Below are 23,238 nucleotides of genomic sequence, written 5' to 3'. Positions count from 1 at the left end.
CCACAGCAGAGAGCTGGCCTGGAAGAGGGGCAACCGGGACAGAATCCGGCGCCCCGACCGGGACTAGAACCCAGTGTGCCGGCGCCGCAAGGTGGAGGATTAGCCTAGTGAGCCGCGGCGCCGGCCTATTTTAGCTTTTTTTGACAGGCAGAGTTAGAGACAGAGAGAAAGGTCTTCCTTTTTCCGTTGGCTCATCCCCAAGTGGCCGCTATGGCCGGCGCGTTGTGGCCGGTGCATTGTAACCGGTGCACTGCGCTGATCTGAAGCCAGGAGCCAGGTGCTTCTCCTGGTCTCCCATGCTGGTGCAGGGCCCAAGAACCTGGGCCATCCTCCACTGCACTCCCTGGCCACAGCAGAGAGCTGGCCTGGAAGGGGGGCAACCGGGACAGACTCCAGCGCCCCAACCGGGACTAGAACCTAGTGTGCCTGCACCGCAGGCGGAGGATTAGCCTATTGAGCCACGGCGCCGGCCCTTGATAAGCATCTTAACCCCATTCATGAAGGAGGAGCTCTCATGACCAAATGACTTCCTAAATACCCTACCTCTTAGTACTGCACATTGGAGAGTAAGTTTCAACATAAGCTTTGGAGAAGACACAAACATTCAAACCACAGCAATGAGGAAAAACAACTAATTCAATAATTCCCTGGGCCACAAACCCAAATCAACCTAGATGAGAAAATATGAATAAATGTCTGACCTTACAGCAATCATCTGTGCTCAATTTAGGATATTTAAGATGTTTGTTTCTTATAGCCTTATCATGTAGTTATTATGCCTCCCATTTAAAGATGACAAGCCTGAGAATGAAGGAGTCAAGATGTTCATAGTCGGCCGGCGCCGCCGCTCACTAGGCTAATCCTCCACCTGCAGCGCTGGTAGCCTGGGTTCTAGTCCCGGTCGGGGCGCCGGATTCTGTCCCGGTTGCTCCTCTTCCAGTCCAGCTCTCTGCTGTGGCCCAGGAGGGCAGTGGAGGATGGCCTAAGTGCTTGGAACCTGCACCCGCATGGGAGACCAGGAGGAAGCACCTGGCTCCTGGCTTCGGATCGGCGCAGTGCCGGCTGTAGCAGCCATTTGGGGGGGGCGGTAAACCAATGGAAGGAAGACCTTTCTCTCTCTCTCTCTCTCTCTCTCTCATTGTCTAACTCTGCCTGTCCAAAAAAAAAAAAAAAAAAAAGATAAAAATATGTTCATAGTCACACAGCTAATAAGTGGCAGAACTGCGAAGGAACATCTCCCGATCCCGGCTGCTCCCCTGTTCTGAGTGATGCCTCAGCCGGGAAACAGCAGCCTTGTCCAGCTCATTGAAGATGGCAGTCAGTTACAACCTCAGTGACCAGGATGCTTGCCTCTGCAGAGTTCATTCATCTATAAATGAAGCCATCCCTCTCACAGACTTCTCTATTAGCGTAAGCAACCCAAAGGTATGGCTATTGCTTCACAGCACTTGGAAATGCAATGGATGACACTTTGATGTCCCCCATCAGGAAACTGACTCCACAATCCATGCAAGCTTAGATTATTCTCACAATATGGAACAGGCAATGACAGTGCCTGATGATGCTGGGCAAAACAGAACTTCCAGGGCTAGAAGGTGATCCTTGTTCCTCCCACACACAAAAAGCTCCAAATCACAGGCTTACAAATCTCCTTCAGTCCAGTTGCATTACTGCTGTGTTAAATACTTAGTGAAAAATCTGTGTTGTTCTTTTCCATTTTCTTTTGATAAAATTCACAGGAATGGAAACGCAGTCCTTAATGTTCCCATCTGGGAATGGAGTTCAGAAAATCAGTGCCTCTTTGATCCACTGATCCACATACGCATGTGTAAGGTGCTTACACAGAACAGGGTCCCAGGTCAGATGCAACGATATTCAGGAACCCAGCAGAATCCTTATCCATTTGCCTCGCGAGCTATCACTGTATTTAAAGAAGGTAGCATTTACATTCTGATAAAATTGTGAAACGTTAATGTGCAAAATCAATTAAAAAACAAAAAACACGCTGTTCAATTTAGAAGAGATGCTTCAATTTTTGCATTTTTACCCATATACTCTTCCCCACCAGGAATCCTGAAGAGACCTTCTCAGACTAGGTAGGATCAATTTTGTTGTTGGTTTTTTTTTTTATTTTTTAACTTTTATTAAATGAATATAAATTTCCAAAGTACAGCTTATGGATTACAATGGCTTCCCCCCCCATAACATCCCTCCCACCCGCAACCCTCCCCTTTCCCACTCCCTCTCCCCTTCCATTCACATCTAGATTCATTTTTGATTCTCTTTATATACAGAAGATCAGTTTAGCATACATTAAGTAAAGATTTCAACAGTTTGCTCCCACACAGAAACATAAAGTGAAAAATACTGTTTGAGTACTAGTTATAGCATTAAATCTCAATGTACAGCACACTAAGGACAAAGTTCCTACATGAGGAGTAAGTGCACAGTGACGCCTGTTGTTGACTTAACAAATTGACACTCTTGTTTATGGCATCAGTAATCAACCTAGGCTCTTGTCATGAGCTGCCAAGGCTATGGAAGCCCCCTGAGTTCACTGACTCTGATCATATTTAGACAAGGCCATGGTCAAAGTGGAAGTTCTCTCCTCTTTTCAGAGAAAGGCACCTCCTTCTTTGATGACCCCTTCTTTCCACTGGGATCTCACTTGCGGAGATCTTTCATTTAGGTGGTGGTTTGTTGTTGTTGTTGTTTGTTTGTTTGTTTGTTTTTTGTTTTGTTTTGTTTTTTTGCCAGAGTGTCTTGGCTTTCCATGCCTGAAATACTCTCATGGGCTTTTCAGCCGGATCCGCATGCCTTGAGGGCTGATTCTGAGGCCAGAGTGCTATTTAGGACATCTGCCATTCTATGGGTCTGCTGTGTATCTCACTTCCCATGTTGGATCATTCAATTTTCTGTTTGCTTTTAAAATATTTGTTTACATGAAAGGCAGAATGAGAGAGAGAGAGTGAGAATGAGAGAGAGAGAGAGAGAGAGAGAGAGAGAGAGAGAGATCTTCCATCTACTGGTTCACTTTTCAAATGGCCACAACCACCAGGGCTGGGCTAGGCAGAAGCCAGGGGCTTGGTAAACCATCCAGGTCTCTTACATGTGTGGTAGGGGTCCAAATAGTTGGGTCATCTTCTGGTACTTCACAAATACATTATCAGGAAGCTGGATTGGAAGTGGAAGAGCCAGGACTTGAACTAAGCTCTTGGATATCCCAAGCAGTGGGTTCACCTGCTGTACCACAATGTCTACCCTTGTAGGGCACAGTTGAAAACCACTGATGGACCCAGGACAGCATTGATTAAGGAACACAGACACTGGATGCCAGGCTCTCTGGGTACTAATCCATGGAAAGTGCTGAGGAGACCTAGACCTGAAGCCCATTGAGTACAAACTGGGAAGCTGTTCATTTATGCAGCCCCCATAGTATTCACAGTCATTTCTTAGCAAGACCTGAGGTTCCTGGGCTTGCTTATAATCACTCAGCTACACTTTTGGTCTTCTAGGATGGCACGTCTGGTAGGCAAAGTCCAGAAATGCCAACTGCAGACAAGAAGAGAGAAAGCAATTTTTATATCATTTGAGCATCCCACACAGCATCTGCAGGGAAAATCAGCAAGCCTGGGGCTGGTTCTGCTGTTTTTCTAATGGTCGTGTGCAGCAGGTGGAGGGTTTCTTGGAATATGTCGATGATAGCATTCATATTTTCAGAGGCATCATGTTTGCAACCTTTCCACGTTGTGTTCAGATTTCACAGGAACAGGGAGCTGGGCTGCCAGCACAGCCATCAGCTTCCAGGGAAGAATATGAACAGCTGAGAAAGCTGTGGATTCTGCAAAGTCAAGGCAGGAATAAAGTGGAAGGAAAACATTTAAAAGGAAGCAAAACTGGACATGGTCCCCTCTGTCTAGTTTCTCTAAACTTAGATCTTCTGACACATGGACATTATGAAAGTCCCTGCCTCAGGCAGACATTTATTTTGGATGTATTTATTACAGCTTCCTCTCTGTTGGAAGATGTCTGTGAAACACTGCATGCCACCGAGGATCCAGAGCAGGCTTATAAATGTTCCAGGAGAAAAACGAAAAGTTGAAAACAGAAGTGTGGGATCTCTGGCTATTACCAGCCCTCAGAAAACTGCCAGTTTGGGAAATAAACCCGTCCCTGTTTTGTATCAAAGAACTGGAACCTGATCCAATGGATGCTCCAGGTTTGTCTAGAACCCTTGAATGAGCAACCTTTAAGAGAAAGCTTTATTTATGTCCACAATGCCCAGCAAGCCCCATTTATATCTCATCTCATTTAAAAAAAACTAAAACATATAGAAACAAAAAATGGATAATTCATGGACACTTCATTATAGTAATTGATACAAAGGTAGATAGTCATGTTTCTAAGGAGCAGAGAGACCAAGAAAGTGTAAGATGTAAATACATCTCCAGGACTTAGACTCTATGTGAGTCTCAACTGTGTTTTAGCCTCATCAGTTTAGACAAGTTGGATTGTGTTGGCTAAGTTAGCAACAGTAATACATTCCCATCACAGATGGGTTTCCCATAAGCTATTTTGAAACAGAAAGGTTAATAAAGACTTGGAGGCTTAAACATTCATGTCTGTTGTGACATTTTCAGCAACCTTTATGAATTCTTTTGGAGTGGGGTTAGGCACTGAAAGAAAATGTGAAAAATAAGCTGCTATTTCATTATGGATGCAGATGCACAATGACACAGAGCCAAGAACTCAATCCAGGTCTCCCACATGGGTAACGGGACCCAGTTACTTAAGCTATCACTACTGTCTCCCAGGGTACTCATTAGCAGGAAACTGGATTGGAAGACGAGACAGGACTCAAACTGAGGTACTCAAATACAGAAGGCTGGCATCCCAAGTGGTGTCTTCATACACCAAACATCGCCTCTGGAGTCTACACTCTTAACCCTCCAGTCTGGGAGAAGAGAGAGAGACTTGTTTGGAGCCATTATCCATTATTCACTAGTTCAACAAACCCTTCTTCAATGACTGCCCTATTCTTGACTGAGAATATAAACAGGACGGCAATAGGGGTCACAGTTGCTTATAATCCTGCTCTCATAAAGGTCACATTTTAACAGCAAAGAGAGATCTAGAAGCCAATAATTATGGTTCACCTAATGACTATTACCAAGGGATACTCAAAGTGCTATGAGATCCAGCAACAGGCAGGATGCATTTGCTCTGTTAGAGGATGACATGTGTGATGGATCTTGCAAGAGGAGCATAAACTCACAAAGTAGAGAAGGGAGAAAGGGAGTGAGACAAGATTGAGGGCAGAAGGAAACACAGGCATGACGTCAAGGAGGGACCATTGTATTGACAAGTCTGCAGAAGGACGAATTGTCCCAGGAGGCTGCATTGAGGACTGTGTGCCAGACACCCAGGGAGACTAACTCGGCATCCAGTCCCAGGCTGTGTGCCTGTTCTACAAAACCTGAACTAAAACTACATGGACAGAGTGCTTGAAGCTTTGGCTTTAGGTATGATCCTGCCAATCAGGTGTACTTTGCAAGGCCTCCCAGTGTGAAGTCTGCAATGGCAGAAGTTATATATAATCACTAGCAGTCACCTGGGCAAAAAAAGTAGATGGAAGTCAAAATTTTGGAAGGCCAAGTGGCTATGGTAATAAGCCTTTATGGAAAGAGTGAAGAATTCCAAGAGTCTGGGGTTGGCTGCCTTCTTGAATTCCTCTGCAAAATAACAACAACAAAGATAAGTGTGGAGCATACTGCAGCCTCCCCTATCTGGTACCGACTTCTGAGAAGTTAGAATTTGGCTTAGTGTCAAGGGACAGAGACTTGGCTGGCGCCTCGGCTCACTAGGCTAATCCTCCGCCTGCAGCACCGGCACCCGGGTTCTAGTCCTGGTTGGGGCACCAGATTCTGTCCCGGTTGCCCCTCTTCCAGTCCAGCTCTCTGCTGTGGCCCGGGAGTGCAGTGGAGGATGACCCAAGAGCTTGGACCCTGCACCCGCATGGGAGACCAGGAGGAAGCACCTGGCTCCTGGCTTCAGATCGGTGCTGCGGACTGGCCTTAGTGGCCACTTGGGGGATGAACCAACGGAAGGAAGACCTTTCTCTCCGTCTCTCTCTCACTCACTGTCTAACTCTGCCTGTCAAAAAAAAAAAGGGAGGGGGACAGAGACTCAAAATAATAGTGGCAAACCAAGCCAGAAGTTTATTTCTCAGCCGATTCCAGAGGCAAGTAGTCAGGCTGTGGAGGTCCCTGTGCAGAGCACTTTCCAGCCTGGTGCTCCACCTTCCTCTGTGTGCGAGCCTCCTCTTCCGGGTCCAAGATGGCAACATTTCCATTCTGAACCATAGAACAGAGAAGGAAGCAAAAGAAAAGAGGCAAAGGACATGTGCCTGCTTCCTCTTGAAAATGTCCGTGGACACTCCCACATGATACTTCTGTTTACACTCACTATGCCACCTCTAACTGCAAGAGAGACCAGGAGATGCTGTAATGATCATTGTTGTTTTAACCAGGAAGGAGAGACTGCAGACTAGGAAAACTGGACCATAGGCAGCCATAGGATGTACGGAGGAGAGTGTCAGAGGAGAAAGCTGGGACGATGGAAGCCAACATTGGTGGGGAAGGACTTGATGTGACATGACCAGAGTTTGGGCTTTCTCTCCCAGGCAATGGGGAAGTGTCAGATGGGTTTAAGCAGCAGAGAAATGTGAACTGAGCTATATGTTCTACCCCTCTCTACGACAGCCGTGAGGATGGGTGCTGCTGCTGCTGTGGCCCAGGGACTAGTTAGAAGGCAGGGGTTCCAGTCGCATGAGAAGTGCTGAGAGCCTGAACCATGACGAGGAGCTAAGAGGATGGAAGGGTGAGGTTGCTTAGGGTAGAAGAGGACAGGCCTTGGTGACAGACAGGAAATGGGGGGGGGGTGTGGAGGAAGAGCATGGGGCTTAGAACGATGCCAAGATTTCCAGCTGGAGTAATTTGGCGAATGACAATGCTGCTAAACCAAATGCAGAAAGGAACCCGGAGGGCATAACAGCTACCAGTGGTGGGGAGAATATGACTAGTTTGGACATGTCAAGTTGAAAACACCTATTTGGTAGATGTTCAGAAAGCAGAGGAAAATGCACCGGTGGTGTTGGAGAGGAATCAGAGCTCTATCCATTCAGAGTTGTATGGTTCTGAATGGCAGCTGCAGCCACAAGTTGGAAAGGATTGGCCTGAAAAGAATGAAGGAGCAGAGTCAAAGATAAAGCCTGGCCAAGCACCAGTGTTGTGTGACACCTCCTCAAAGTCTGTTCTAATGGGAGGTTCTTTAAGAACTGCAGTTTAAGGAAGTTGAGGCTACAAATGCACCCGTTTCCCAGCATCCAGAATCTGGGTCAACCTTTCTATTTCAAGACAAAATAAAACCACTAAAGGAGAACTATTAAGATCTTCCATCCATTGATTCACTCCCCAAACAGCCACAATGGCCAGGGCTGGGACAGACCAAAGCCAGGAGCCAGGAACTTTTTCCAGGTCTCCCACATGAACACAGGGGCCCAAGCACTTAGGCCATTTTCTGCTGCTTTCCCAGGCGCATTAGCAGGGAGCTGGATGGGAAGTGGAGCAGCTGGGACTTAAACAGATGCCCATATGGGACACTGACACTGTAGGCAGAGGCTTAACCCAGTACGCCACAGCACTGGCCCCATGAAAAAATACTTTGATACCAACGAAATTCAAGTTTAGAAAAAGTCACATTAAAGTTGAGATTTCCATTTCTACTCTGCAATACAGTAGAGCGTGTGCCCAGGAAAACTCCTGCTGCCCTTTTCCGGGAGCCGCCTTGTTGTTATCCTGCCAGGCCTGGGGCCTGGACAACGGCAGCAGGTTGAGACTCAAGTGAGAGGAGCTGAGCAGTCCGAGGAGCCCTCCTCCTACAAGCTGCTTTCAGCTTCCGGGAGATTTAATGCCCTTACGATTGCTTTCAAGAATTCGGGAGTTGATTGTTGGTCCTAGTACCTGCTTTAATTCTAGGAAAGGTTTTTAAAAACCTGTTTGTATATAGCACCCCTTTCATTTCAACTGATGCTTGCTGTCCTGCCACACTCCTTCCCCCTCTTTTCATTTTTAAGTTGTTGGCTAGTAAAACCAATCTGCAAAGCATGGCTTTCTTGAAATTCAATGATTGTAATTTGGAAAAGACTTAGTCAAACAATGTGATATCAAAATGATATCAAAGTTCTTTGGGTGATCACTAGCAGAGTGCCTTTGACAAGAATCCAAGTAATAGGACCTTTATTTATCTAGAAAATTCTACAACTCCAAACTCAACAAAAACAAAAACACACTAAAATCAAAATGAATATCAGAGGCCAGGGTTGTGGTGCTGTTATTTAAGCTGCTACCTGAAACACTAGCAACCCCTGTGAGCAACAGTTGGAGTCCAAGCTGCTCTGCTTCCAATTCAGTTCCCTGGGAAAGCAGCAGAGGATGGCCCAAGTGCGTATGCCCCTGCCATCCATGTAGGAAGCCTGGGAGGAGTTCCTGGCTCCTGGCTTCAGCCCGGCCCAGCCCTGGCTGTTGTGGCTATTTGAAGAGTGAACTAGCCAGTGGAAGACTCTGTCTGTCTCTCTGTAACTCTGCCTTTTTAATAAATAAATAAATATTTTTTAAAAATAAGATAAAAGCCGCAAACTACCTAAATTAGACAAATTTTTATTATCATCTTTGGAGAGCTTGATCACAATATGTCTTGGGGTTGACTTGGTTGGGGTGAATCTCATGGTCACCTTTGACCTTCCTGCACCTGGATAGTTGGAGCTTTCTCAAGGTTTGAGCAGTTTCCTTTTTGCATATGCTTTCTACCCCTTTGTCATTGTCAAGTCTCTCTTGAACCTCAAAAGGTCAGATATTTGCTCTTTTCATGCTGTCTCAGAATTCCTGTAGGCTTTCTTCATTCTTGTATCTTTTTTCTCCAATGGTGTATTTGCAGACAGCCTGTCGTTGAGCTCACTGATTTTTTTTTTTCTGTTTCATTAGTTCTGCTATTGATGCCTTCTATTGCATTCTAAGTTTCACTTAGTGTACTTTTCATTTGAAGGATTTCTCTCTGATTTAATGATTTCCACCTCTCTGTATTACAGTACTAACTCATTTCTCTGCATTCACATGAAGTTCATTGAGTCTCTTTAAAACAGCTGTTTTGAAATCTTCATCCAATCATTTGAAAATTCTACTCCCCAGATGGTTGGTTTCTAGGCCTTGACCTTGTTCATTAAGTGAGGTCATGGCTCCCTGGAAGTTCTCCAGGCTTGGAGCATGTCACCTGTGCCTTGAGGAATTAGTTACAATAACCTGGCTTTAACTGGGGCTGCCCTGACAGAAACCTAGGCATTCTGTTTCTTTTCTCTGAGCCTGTGGACATTTCAGCACTAGAGAATACCTTAAACTGAGGTATAGACTACAGCGCCACTGTTGCTGTGTTTCACTGTTTCAGTTCTAAAATACAACCCAAGCTCAGGTTTATCCCAAATCTGCAGTTGATGTGTTCTTCAGAAAGAACTGGAGAAGTGCCTAAAAAGGAGTATCCTGCCTCTACAACCCTTTTTAAGATTTATTTATTTATTTGAAAGGCAGAGCTACAGAGAGAGAGGAGAGAAAGAGAGAGAGATTGAGATCTACCATCCTCTGGTTCAACCCCAAATGACCAAAACTGCTGGGGCTAGGCCAGGCTGAAGCCAGGAGCTAAGAGCTTCTTCCAGGTCTCCCACGTGGGTGCAGAAGCCCAGGTGTTACCAGTGAATGCTAGGGTTCTTGTCTTCCGCAAGAAAGAATTCCGGTGAGAGACAGAGAGTAAGTGGAAAGCAAATAGCAAGGTTTATTAGGGTAAAGACATCCATAAGATCAGATGGGCACCTCTCCAGACAGAACCTGAGAGAGTGCCCAGTTGCTCAGACTGGGGGAGAGTGAGGTTACATGGTTGAGTGGAGAGAATATACCTGGGCAGGCCAGGTGGGCAGCTCAGCATAGAGGCAGAGGGCTGAGCACACAGTCTGGTTGAGGCTGGGGGTTTTTAAGGGGATGGGTCTTGCCTCTCTACCTCTGCTCCTCTTTGAACAAAGGACTTCTTGGATGTAAATAGAAAAGTTCCTATCTGAGTTTTCCCCCTGAAGTTATCAGACAGGGGGAAGCCTGGCTGGTGCGGTCCCAGTTAGAGGAAGGATGGGCAGGACCCCCTGGAGGATCAGGATCCTGAACAGGATATTTGAAATGCAGATACTGGGCAGAAGGGGCAGGGACCCCCACCTGGCCGGTTATCGGGTAGAAGGGGCAGGGCAAGATGCAAATACTGGGCTGCCCCTGGAAGGTTATTGGGATGACTTTGAGATGCATATGCTGGACCTAGATGTCAATTCTTTAGGCCTTTGTCACATACACATAAGCTCATATCTGACTTCCTACCTAACACAAGCACTTGGGCCATTCTCCATTGCTTTCCCAGGCACATTACCCGGGAGCTTGATCAGAAGTGGAGGAACTGGGACACGAACTGGCACTCATATGGGATGCCGGCATTGCAGGCCAGGGCTTTAACCTGCTTTGACCACATTTGTTTTAAAGAAACCACTGACAAGAACAAAATTCATACCAGACTGCCCCGGAACGGCAGCAGGGCCATGGAGACTTTTAGGCTTTGTCTATGAGCCCCTCACAAACACCACACCCAGCTCCGTTTAGGGTTCTATGTGCAGACAATCCAGCCACAAACACTTCTCTCTTGGGAAGGCAAGAAAGAGGCATGTAATCTCCACCTAACTCCCACAGGGAAAAAGATTCCAAGTTGGTGAAAACAAGGTATATATTGGAGCTTGAGTTCTCTGGCCTCCAAAATCAGAGGAAAGTTTCCAATATTGCATTTTAAAAACCAACAAGAAGTGCCCTTTCTTACAGGTCTAAATTGTTATTTCTCAGAAGCCAGCAGGACATGTTCTGATTGCTCCTGGAGTGGATAAAATGACAGGCAGTAGCCGAGTCCATTATAATCACCAACCAGGGAAACTCAAGCCTCCGGCTGTGTGATTAGCAGCCCCCAAGGGCTTTTGGGTGAAGCGGAAATGACTCCCCCAAGCAAGACAGGAAGACTCAGAGCTGCCTGGAGTCAGTCTGTGTATGTAGAAATGAGGACAACCTTCAGAGGAGTTGAGTTTTGAAAATAGCAACACTTCACCCCTGACACACAACAAACACACACACAATTTTCACTGCAAAACATTAAGGAACTAATAATCACTCACTATTCTATCACTTAGAAGTTACCACTGTCAAGTGTTTTTTTAAGTTATCTGAGTTATTTGAAAAACAGAGACAGGGAGAGATCGCCCTTCTGTTGTTAGTTCACTCTGCAAATGCTTTCTGACAGTCAAGAGCAAGGATCTCCATCCTATTCTCCCACATGGGCGGCAGGGACCCACTCACTTGAGCCATCCTCCGATGCCTCCCATGGTGTGCCTTGGCAGGAAGCTGGAATCGGGAGCACAGGTGTAACTTGAATGCAGACACTCCTATACGGCATGTACCCATCCCAAGTGGTGCCTCAACTGCTGTGCCAAATACTCGGTCCCCTCTGCTAACACTTGGATTAATTTCTTCCAGGGACATATGGCTGGCTGGCTGGCTGGCTGGACAAGCATCCATATAGATATCCACACAATAAACATGTGGATACTAATACATTTAAGAACCTTTTACTAGTACTCATCTATGGAAAAAGGAATTGGTAAGAAGGTGGCAAAAGGAGACTGCTTTTTTTATACACATACACTGTTTGCATGATCGTGAATTATCACATATATTGTGAATAGTAAAAGGGAAAGCATGATAAACACTGAAGCTTTTCAGGTGGAATCAGACCATTAAAGGAGGAAATATTACCAACCACTCTAGCTGCTGCCAAGGACTATGAACTTTGGATACCTTCTTTTTTAATTTTTTTTTTTTTTACAGGCAGAGTGGACAGTGAGAGAGAGAGAGAGAGAGAAAGGTCTTCCTTTGCCGTTGGTTCACCCTCCAATGGCCGCCACGGCCGGCACACCGTGCTGATCTGAAGGCAGGAGCCAGGTACTTATCCTGGTCTCCCATGCGGGTGCAGGGCCCAAGCACTTGGGCCATCCTCCACTGCACTCTCTGGCCACAGCAGAGAGCTGGCCTGGAAGAGGGGCAACCGGGACAGATTCCGGCGCCCCGACCGGGACTAGAACCGGGTGTGCCGGTGCCGCAAGGTGGAGGATTAGCCTAGTGAGCTGCGGCGCCGGCCGGGCTACCTTCTTTTTTATTTTTAAAGATTTATTCATTTAAAAAGCAGAGTTTGAGAAGGAGAGAAAGAGATCCTCCATCTGCTGGTTCACTCCTCAAATGGCCGAGACATCCAAGGCTGGGCCAGACTGAAGCCAAGAGCCAGGAACTCCACTCATGCCTGCCATGTGTGTGGCAGAGTCCCAAGCACTCATGCCATCCTCCGTTGCTTTCCCAGGGGAACTAGCAGGGAGTTGGATGGGGACTGGAGCTGCCAGGGCTGGAACCAGCACTTGCATATGGGATACAGCTTCTTGCAAGTGGCAGCTGAACCCGGAGCCTAGCTCTAGCCCCGAACTAATAGGCAGTGAGGATCAGGCACCGGAGGTTTGTGGAGGGGGCTCGGAGGTTTCAGGGTCTGCCTCGGGGTACCCTTGGCTGCAGGTTTCCCATTCAGGTCTTCCCGAGGTAGGGCGCTGTGCCAGCCCTGGGAGGCGGCAGGGCTCAGGTGTGCGGGTCTTTGCTTCTGCCTCTTAGTGCACCGCATGCTGCTTCACTGGGCACATTGTTAGTAAAATGGTACTGCCTTCCTGAGCCCACCCTGGCTTACTAGAAGTCAAGTGACCAGATGGCCCAGCCACCTACCGGGATTCGCTGCTCCCGCTTCCTTACCTCTACAAAGCTATCTAGGACCTGTTCTCCCAGTACAGGGTGCTGTTCTCTGTGCACGGGGAGGCAGCCTGTCAGGTTTCCCCCACCTGACGATAAACCTTCTCCCTGACTCCGGTGTTTGGTGTGTTTTGTGGTGACCTCCCACACAGGGCGCATTCACCACCACGCTGGCTCTCCGGACCCTGAGAGGGTTTACTGGAAACAACACCGAAAATCACAGTGCCTGGCACCAAATCAGCCAGAGTGAGGACTCAGCGGCGCTGTCCCTTGGGCGCCCTCTTCTGGCCGGAGTCAGATTTGCCAGTCCCAAGCAAAAGGAAACTAGTGGTTGGTTAAGCCAACTTTTGGGTTTTGTTTTGTTTTAGATTTTATCTATTTATTTGAGAGGCAGAATTACAGACAGACAGAGACAGAGAGAGAGAGACAAAGATCTTCCATCCGTGGGTTCACTCCCCAAATGGCCACAATGGCCAGAGCTGGGCCAATCTGAAGCCAGGAGCCTGGAGCCTGGAGCTTCTTCCACGTCTCCCATGTGTGGGAGTCCAAGCACTTGGGCCATCCTCCACTGCTTTCCCAGGCCATAGCAGAGAGCTGGATCGGAAGTGGAGCAGCCAGGACATGAACCGGTGCCCATGTGAGAATTCTGACCCATAGGCAGAGGCTTAGCTTATAATGCCACAGTGCCATACCCTGGCTTTCTGAGATTGAGTTTTTGCTTTCATTTCCACCTTCCTGCTGCTTCATCCACATTACCTTCCTTTGGAGTTTTTGTTTTTGACTTTTTAAAACTTGTATTTAAGAGACAGATAAAGACAATGGGATGGAGAGCTCCTGTGGCCTGGTTCTCTCCACAGGTGCTTGCAGTGGCTGGGGGTGGGCCAGGGCAGGATGCAGCCCGGGTTTCCCACATGGCTGGCAGGAGCCCAGGTACTTGAGCCATCACCACTGCTGTCTGGTCAGAAGCTAAAGGCAGAACTCGAACCCAAACGCTGATGGGAGACAGTGGAGTCGTAGTCACTGGGCTAAGCGCTCGCTGCCGTGTTTTTTGGTTTGTTTTGTTTTAAATAATTATTTTTTTCAGTTCTCCAAAGTAATGCTTATTCATTGTAAAATAATTGGAAATACACAGAAAAGCATAAAGAAGATAATACATGCCTTTCATCTCATCATTCAGAGATAAGCATATTACAGTATTTCAAAGGTGTTTCTTTTCTTCTAATGCTTTTTTCTATACACAGTCATTATAGATAACCAGAGGCAAATGAAGTATTTAAACCAACTGAGCAACGCTGCCAGAGGAGCCAGGCCCAGTGTTGAGGGGACTTCAACAGAAGGCCGGTGACAGCGAGAGGCTCCCTGCCCTTAACAGTGGGGCCTGGCGGCCTCTTGCCTTCATGCACTAATTATTCTAGTGCCTAAGGAAGCTTGCCTTTTCCTCCTCGGCTGCAAGTCACATAAGCTAAACTTACTCCTTTGCTGAGGGGAAGTATAGGGTAGCCAGTTGCCCTGGGGAGGAAAGTTGATCTTAATGTTAATGTATTTTTAAATTTATTTGAGACAGAGAGCGTTCCTGTCATTCTCCAAATGCCGGCAGTGATGAGAGGGGTATGTGTGTGGCAGGGTAGTGGGAGTGGAGGGGGATGGAAATGGAACCAGGAGCTCAATCCGGGTCTCCCATGTGCATGGCAGGAACCTGATTACTTGAGCCATCACTGCTGCCTCCCAGGTTTGCGTTAGCAGGAAGTGGGAGCCAGGAGCTGGAGCTGGGAATTGAACCTCGGCACTCCAGTGTAGGACAGGGTGTCCTAACCTGCGTCTGACCACCAGGCCAAAGGCCTGCCCCTCAGTGTCAATCTAAAATAACCAAAAGACACGGACTGTTTTGCCGCACGCTGGAGCGCAGCCCCACGCGCCTGCTGCTGTCTGAGTCAGCATGCGTAGGTCTCTTGGCTCCTCTGCAGCCTGTGGGTTCCCTCTGGCATGCTGGAATATTCCCCAGAGCTTTCGTCCCTTTCTCCTTTTCCTGGCAGAGTCCATTGGGCCACCCTCTTTGCCTCTTTGTCCTCCATACTAACACTTTTTATTTTTTTTTTAAGATTTTATTTATTTATTTGAGAGGTAAAGTTACAAACAGTGAGAGGGAGAGACAGAGAGAAAGGTCTTCCATCTGCTGGTTCATTCCCCAAATGGCCGCAACAGCCGGAGCTGCGTCGATCCAAAGCCAGGAGCCAGGAGCTTCTTCTGGGTCTCCCACATGGGTGCAGGGCCCAAGCACGTGGGCCATCCTCCACTGCCTTCCCGGGCCACAGCAGAGAGCTGGACTGGAAGAGGAGCAGCCAGGACTAGAACTGGCGCCCATATGGGATGCCAGTGCCACAGGGGAAGGATTAACCTAGTGCGCCACAGCATCGGCCCCTACTAACACTTTTTCTTATAAGGACCCTGCTCACTCTCCACTGTCACCTCACATGAGCATGCAGGCTGCAGGCTGGATGAAAACAGACAGCTTAGAGACAAGCCCGCCCCCCACTTCCACCTTCCTCCTGGCTAGACTGGGACCCCTAGGCAAGACCCTTCTGTGTGGAAACTGCAGCTGCTGTGGTTAGACTTGGGATCCAGTCATTGTTTTGGGAGGCTGCATCTACTTCACAGTTTCTGGTGGCATCTGGGGCTCTCCTCCCTCCCTCACTCTTCTGCAGAGAGGAGAGGACCCCACTGTGGAGGTGATGATTGTGGGGTTTTTTTTAGAGTTATTTATTGATTGATTTGAAAGGTGGAGTTAGAAGGAAAGAGGGAGAGACAGAGAGAGAGAAATCTTCTACCTGCAAGCCAATCTAAGAGCCTGGAACTCCATCCAGGTCTGCCGTGTGGGTGCAGGGGCCCATACACAAATACCTGGTGCTTTCCCAGGTGCATTAGCAGGGAGTTGGATCAGAAGTGGAGCAGCCGGGACTTGAACCAGTGTCAGTGTGGGGTATCAACTCCTCAGACAGTGGCTTAACCTGCAGGGCCACAATGCCGGCCCCTGAAGTGATGGTGTTGAGCAGAGTGGTGATACAAGGTAACATCCTCCAGCTGTCATTCCCTTATGTGGTGGAGTGCAGTCTGGAGCGACCACACTGCCCAGCCACGGGTGGTGGACCAGACTGGCCTCTGCGAGCACGCAGCAGGGCTGAGCTTCCCCCCCCCCCCCGGAAGTTCCACCAGGGTGCAAACACAGGCCCCAGGAAGTGAAAGCCGGCGCAGCTGGGTGCTGTGGAGGAGACTGGTGTGGCCCCGGCTGTCTGCCTGATTTGTCTTTTTATGGAGTCAGTGGGCGAGGGAGGGGCTGCAGGCCTCAGCATCTCAGGCCGGGTTCTTGTTGGGCTACTTAACAACTGCAGGCTTGCGTGTGAACTACCTAAGCTCAGTTCATTCAGCGCTGAAAGGGAACAATAGTAGTGCCCAAAGGCGATGCTTCTACGCCTGCTGTGGGCATCCAATGCACTCGAAGGCGGGAGACTTGGTCTTGAAACTGCATTTGCCAATTTTCTAACCTTGGAAGCATTCTACCTCCCTACATTTCTTTCTCTGGCATCAACGGTAAAGCCTCCACCCTGACAAGATGGGCAGCCCGGGACAGGGGCCGTGGCTCAGCACTGACCTAGCCAATCCTCACCCTACAGCCACAGTGTTGCACTTGCCAGCCAAAGGCTTTCAACAGGACGCACCCTTACCACAGCTGAATAAACCAAGGCTCAGAGAGGTTGGAAACGTGCCCAAAAGAACACATCTTGGCCATGACAGTCAGGACCAGAATGCACAACCCCATAAGGCTTAACACCAACCAGTCCTTCCACCACTAGGCTTGTCCCAGGGTGTAGATGTCTCCACGCAGGGGACGCAGAGAGAGGGATAGACAATGTCAGACATTCTTTCATAGTGGGAGGATGAGCCCATTATTCTTTATGCATTTACACTCATTTTCTTTTTAATGATGCTTTCACAGGCCATAACAGAGCTGAAAATGCATTTAAAAGCCATTTGAAAGTTTTATAGAGTGAATTTCAAAAATAGACAATTTAATAGCTGCTTCAATGGTGGATGAGTCACTTAAAATTGTCTCTGCATTTCTCAGAACTCTCTCTAGGGGATGGTTTGTTGAAATGGTCTGACCAGAGCCTTTGTAAAGATTGCTTGGCCAGTTTGATGCTAAACACTTTCTGGGCTGCAAGCTGCAGCCTTCCTTATCAGTGTCAGAGACCAAGCCCTGAGCTGGCTTCCAAGGAAGAAGCAGGCTGTAAGACCCCAGTACCCTGCACGTGAGCCCACAGAAGATGGGCATCTCATTCTGTCCTGAATAGCCAGTAAGGTTTTCCATTAAGCCACATGCTTTATGTCCTGTTTCATTTTCCTTTGGTCACATTTTGGCCATTTATGAAGTCTACACTCAAACGTAAGAGAACAGGCTCCCTCTGGTTAGCATACTTTGGTCATATATTCTTGAAGAGCACACTAACCCACAGAAGTCAAACAACCTCAAGGGCACCTATCCTGTGGCTTTTCACACTTGAGTTTCTCAGGGCCAGGGATGGGGGTGGAGTACACATGGGCAGGAAAAGATAGGCCCTCCAGATTTGACAAGGATCACAAAAAGGAGCTAGAGTTTGGCCTGGCAGTTGGGACACTCATAGCCCATATGAGAGTACCTGGGTTTGGATCCCAGCTCTGCCCTCAGTAGTAGCTTCCTGCTAATAAGCACCCTGGGAGGCAGCAGGTGATAGCTCAAGTAGATGGGTCCTGCCACCCATGTAGGAGAATGGGACTGAGTTCTTGGCTGCTGGTTTCAGCCTGACCCTGTCCTGGCTATTGTGGGCTGTGAACCATTTGGGGAATGAACCAGCAGATGGAAGGTATGTCTCTCTCTCTCTCTCTCTCTCTCTCTCTCTCTCTCTCTCTCAATCTCACTCTCTCTCATATAAATAAGTAAATAAAAATATTTAAAAACCAAAGGAACTGCAAACATTTACAGATTGGACAAGGTGAATATGCAATGTCCTTGAAGTAGAAAGAGACCATAGAAGTGAGGTTTCTCTTAAAACCCTGTTTTTGCCTGTTTATTTCAATAACTGAGCAGAAGTGAGACTTTTCACATCAGGATGGAGCCTTTTTTCCCTGGTGCAGAGGATGATAAACAGCTTTCTCACTCTCCCCTGCATTTAGGGGCGGGTCTTGCAGGCTGTGGTATGAGCACTGAGCCGGAACCAGTTCAGACACACAGCCGCTGGGAACAGCGCTGAGGCCACCATGCCAGACAGGGACAGCCCGCCCGCTGCAGGCTGCTTTCAGAATCTCCTCTCCCGAGCTCCCTAACCTCAGCTGCTGACGGGTGGGGAAGAGAACTCTGCTAGGAACAAAGAGATCAGGTAGTAGTAGCTTGTCCTTGGGGAGAGAAGCCAATGAGGCTCAACAGAATGAGTTACACACCTCTAACGATCTTTCTGAGAATTCACCCTTAGCCTTTGGGAACAGCAAACAAGGTCACTGTGTGAGGAGAGCCTCCTCCTCTCCCCAGGACAGATAAGCAGAGCAAGAGGCAGGCAGTTGGGAGGCAGACCTGCCCCGCTTCCGCTTCTCTTGTCTTTTCTGCTCGCAGCACTGCCCTCCCCAATCTTCTCACTTCACTTTGTTAGGAAAAGGTCCCCCAGGAGGGGGACGTGGACAGGCAGCTTCCAGAAAGCAAATACTTGATGCAACCCAAATGTCGCCTGGTTTGGGGGACCTCATTGCTGACATCGCACCCCACCCAGGGTCAAGCAGACTGCACTCTGCAGTTCCCCAGGAGACAAAAGCTTTAGACAACTCCTTCCAAATAGAGTCTCCTGTGCATTCGAGACAGAGGGAGAGTCTTCAATCTGTAGGTTGACAGCTGTGCAGTTCTGGAGCCTACTCGACCTCCACCAGCAGGCCCTGGGTGGTCTTCAATCCACAGGTATGTGAGATTCAGAGTTACGTTCACAGACATCACCACGAACTCTGGGTGCCTCTGGAGCTGCTGCAGTGGGTCATTTCTCCACAACGACCTTGCTTTCCAGGGTGGTGTTCTTTCCACCAGTTCTCCCCTTGTCACATTCCTGTGCACCGCACCCGCCCTGCATGCCAACCTTCGTCCCTCTCAGAAAAACTCATGAAATGCAATTCTGTGACAATGACAATATGGAGAAGCTTGAATTTGCCCTAAATAACATTTTAAAAGGAACTCATTGAGCCCGCACCGCGGCTCACTAGGCTAATCCTCCACCTTGCGGCACCTGCACACAGGGTTCTAGTCCCGGTCGGGGCGCCGGATTCTGTCCCGGTTGCCCCTCTTCCAGGCCAGCTCTCTGCTGTGGCCAGGGAGTGCAGTGGAGGATGGCCCAAGTGCTTGGGCCCTGCACCCCATGGGAGACCAGGAGAAGCACCTGGCTCCTGCCTTCAGATCAACGCGGTGTGCTGGCCGCAGCGCGCCAGCCGCGGCGGCCATTGGAGGGTGAACCAACGGCAAACGAAGACCTTTCTCTCTGTCTCTCTCTCTCTCACTGTCCACTCTGCCTGTCAAAAAAAATAATAAATAAAATATCTCCTTTAAAAAATAAATTAATTAAAAAGGAACTCATTGGAGAAGAACCTGCATTCCACATTGGAGTGTCTGAGTTGGAGTCCCGGCTCTGCTCTGGATTTCAGCTTCCTGCTAAATGCACACGCTGGGAGGCAACAGGTGGTAGCTCAAGTACTTGGGTTCCTGCCATCTACGTGGGAGACTGATTGAATTACTGGCTCTTAACCTTGGCCTAGCCCAACCCTGTCTGTTGTAGTCATTTGGAGAGTGAACCAGCAGATTTCTCTCTCTGTCTCTCTCTCTCTGTCTCTGTCTCACATCTCTATACTCTATCATCTATCTATCTCTATCTCTATCATCTATCTATCTCCAACTGGATTTCCAACACTTACATGCAAGATCAAACTTGAACCTGAGTTTGCTGTGATGAGATTGGTGTTACAGGTAAAATGGAGGTGAAGAAAGGCAACCTTGGTTCTTGTCTCATGTGAGAGAAGAATTTCCATGCGGACAAGACAATGAACAGAGCAAGATTCATTCAGGTCAGAAACCTGCCACAGCAGCCAGGAGGGGGCGCTCCACGAGAGGCGGACCTGAGAAACTGTGACAGTCGAGTCTTTTAAGCATAATTTTTGGGATGTAAAAAAAAAACAGAACAGCAGTTAACAGTCAGAGGTTGAGGACAAAACCCACCCAAAGGCCGGGGTTGTAATCCTATCTATCCTGTCGTGCTTGCTCATGATAAAACAAAAAGCCGTCAGAAAGTCGTGACGAGTAACTTCTTTCTGTTCTCAGGATAAACCAATACTCCGAAGGGCAGAATCGCTGCTTCCTTGCTATTCCTGCGATAAAACTGGGAACTCTGCAGTGGGATTTGGCGCTTTGATCCTGCTAATGGTAGCTTTGGGGAGAAAGAAGGATTTTGTACCCTCTTAGAGATATTTCTCTTTTCCTCATTTTGACTACCTACCAGCCCACCTGCCTCCCCGCGCTGGGACTGCCAGTCATGTCCCCCGAGGCCCACTCAGCAGCTAGCAGGGCTACTCCACGCCTGGTCAAACCCACTTCTCTCTCAAATATTTTGGGGCATGCAAAAGTTACATGGAATTGAATCTCAGGGTTTATAATGAAAGTTTTGTAGAAACATGACCATTCTCGTTCATTTGCATACTCTCTGTGACTACTTTTACACTACTGAGCTGTGTAGTTGTGACAGTGCCTTCGTGGCTGTCACTGTGTGGCATAGCTGCTAAGTTGTAGCCGTATGCTTTCAATTGCAGTTACAAAATGACAATGTTTCAAGTGACATGTGTTTCAACAGATAGTGACATTTACAAATTTTTTAAAAATTTCCTGTGGCTAACCATCCTGACAAAACAAGAAAAGAAGAAAAAGTAGACCCTGATCATTGCATTCTTAAAGAATAGTGGAATGTAGATTTTTGTTTATTGTATTAGATATCAAAGCATTGTTTTAATTATGTAATGACACTGCAACTGTGCTGAGAGAATATAATGTATGCTAATGTTATCAGACTAAGAACTCATCAGATTTTTAACTCATGGGAAAGCAATGTTCACAAAAATTATAAAATTAAAAGTGAAAATGAGACTGTAAACAAAGCGAAGTTTCCAAAGGGCTCATTTGTTAGCCAAGTGAGAAGAATTTTTTGACAGTGGTGAGTTAATTAAATGTATTAACTGAGTTTGCTGAAACAATGAGTTCAGACAAAATGAACTTATTTAAGACTAATAGCTTTTTGGCAATAAAAATCACTCAAAAACTTAGGGACATTGGGACCAACATCAATAGCAATTTAAATTATTAAGGCAGAGGTGGGCACTGTGACTCAGGAGGTTAACAGCTCACTGGGACATCCACACCCCATATTGGAGTGCTGAGGGTGCAGTCCTGCCTCCACGTCAGATCCAGCTTCCTGCTTATGTCCCTGGGAGACAGCAAATGATGACCCAAGCACTTGGGTTCTTGTTGCTGCTCACATGAGAGTCTTTGGCACGGCCCATCCCTGGCTATTGTGGGCATTTGGGGAGTGAAGCAACAGATGGAAGATCTCTCTCTCTCTCCCTCTCTCTCTCTTTCTCTCTCTCTCCCTCCTACTTCATCTCTCCCTCCCGCTGTCACTCTGTATTTCAAATAAATACATACATCAATCAATAAACTTTAAAAACCAAAAGTGGGGCCGGCACTGTGGCATAACTGGTAAAGTTGCTGCCTGCATATGGGTGCCGGTTCAAGTCCCGGCTGCTCCACTTCCGATCCAGCTCTCTGCTATGGCCTCGGGATGCAATAGAAGATGGCCCAAATTCTTGAGCCCCTGCACCTGCATGGGAGATTCAGAAGAAGCTCCTGGCTCCTGGCTTCAGATCGGCACAGCTCTGGTTGTTGCGGCCAATTGGGGAGTGAACCATCAGATGGAAGACACACCTCTCTCTCTCTCTCTCTCTCTCTTCTTTCTGTGTAACTCTGACTTTCAAATAAATAAATAAATCTTTTTAAAAAATGCAAGTTAATTGATACTTTAAAATGATAACATTTAAAAAAAAACTAAGGCAAGTGATTTTGAATGGTTTTCTTTGATAAGGATCAGATATCATTGATACTATCCAATTGTTTATTTCAAATACAGACTTGCAGTGATTGAAGATTTAACTGCTGTGGATAGCTGGCCTGGAATAACTACAGGTGAGAACATTTTCAGAATACACTAATTCAGTACAATCTGAAGTAGAATCAGCTAAGATGTGTTACATGTGATGGTGCTAAAGGTATGTGTGGTGAAGCAGATACCATGAAGACAGAGTTGACTCAATTTGGATCTATTTTGCAATGACACTACAGCCGTGGGTCATTAAATCAGTGTGAACTCCCTTCATTTTCACTGACTTAGCTATTGTCAATTCTGTGAGTTCATGTCGGAAATAGAAATTGAACATCCTGACTTTCCCAGTTATAAATCAGTTTGGTGGTTTAGCAGTACTAAAGTTTTACTGTTGGGGCTGGAATTATAGTGTGGTGGGTTAAGTCACTGCCTGCAGTGCTGGCACCCCATATGTGCGAGGGTTCAAGTCTTGGATGCTCCACTTCAGATAAAGCTCTTTGCTAATGCACCTAGGAAAGCAGCGGAGGATGGCTCAAGGTTTTGGACCCTTGCACCCACATGGGAGACCCAGAAGAAACTCATGGCTCCTGGCTTCTGCCTGGCCCTGCCCTGGCTGTTGCAGCCATTTGGGGAGTGGACCAGTGGATGGGAGCCCTCTCTGTCTCTGCCTCTGCTTCTTTGTAACTCTGCCTTTCAAATAAATAAATCTTTAAAAAAAAAAAAAAGTTGTAGTTTGTTAGCTCAGGTGTAGGATTGAAATTTTTTTAAACCAGAATAACCACCCTCATTACTATTTTCAGACATAAATAACTTTGGAAATGAGGTTTTACTGCAGCCTCAATAATGGTTATTAATGAATTCAGTCTGAAATTGCAAGGCAAGGCAGCACTTATATGTGAAAATTATTTTGCTGTGAAAGCATTTTGACCACAGCTAAATGAATTCCAAATTATTTTAAGCTTTATACACTTCCCATGTTGACAAAAATTAAAACAAGAAGAAAGCCATTCCAACACAAATTTGTGGCAGTTATATGTTATTAGCTACAAGTATAATTTCAGCAGCACTTTTCAGAC

General features: G+C 47.3%; 1 long non-coding RNA gene across 1 annotated transcript in view; it reads left to right on the top strand.

Annotated features, from left to right (window-relative positions):
* The window catches only part of LOC103350134 (uncharacterized), a 53,728-nt gene extending 31,186 nt beyond the window's left edge, over positions 1–22,542 (top strand). The window contains exon 4 of the long non-coding RNA XR_011390601.1: positions 22,190–22,542. This is a non-coding gene — a long non-coding RNA (uncharacterized lncRNA). The remainder of the gene's footprint in view (positions 1–22,189) is intronic.
* The last annotated feature ends 696 nt before the right edge of the window (positions 22,543–23,238 follow it).

This window comes from Oryctolagus cuniculus, chromosome 7 (genome assembly GCF_964237555.1).
Source record: "Oryctolagus cuniculus chromosome 7, mOryCun1.1, whole genome shotgun sequence".
Lineage (NCBI taxonomy): Eukaryota > Metazoa > Chordata > Mammalia > Lagomorpha > Leporidae > Oryctolagus > Oryctolagus cuniculus.
The sequence above is the reverse complement of the archived record's forward strand: the minus strand, read 5'-3'. Positions and strand labels throughout refer to the sequence as shown.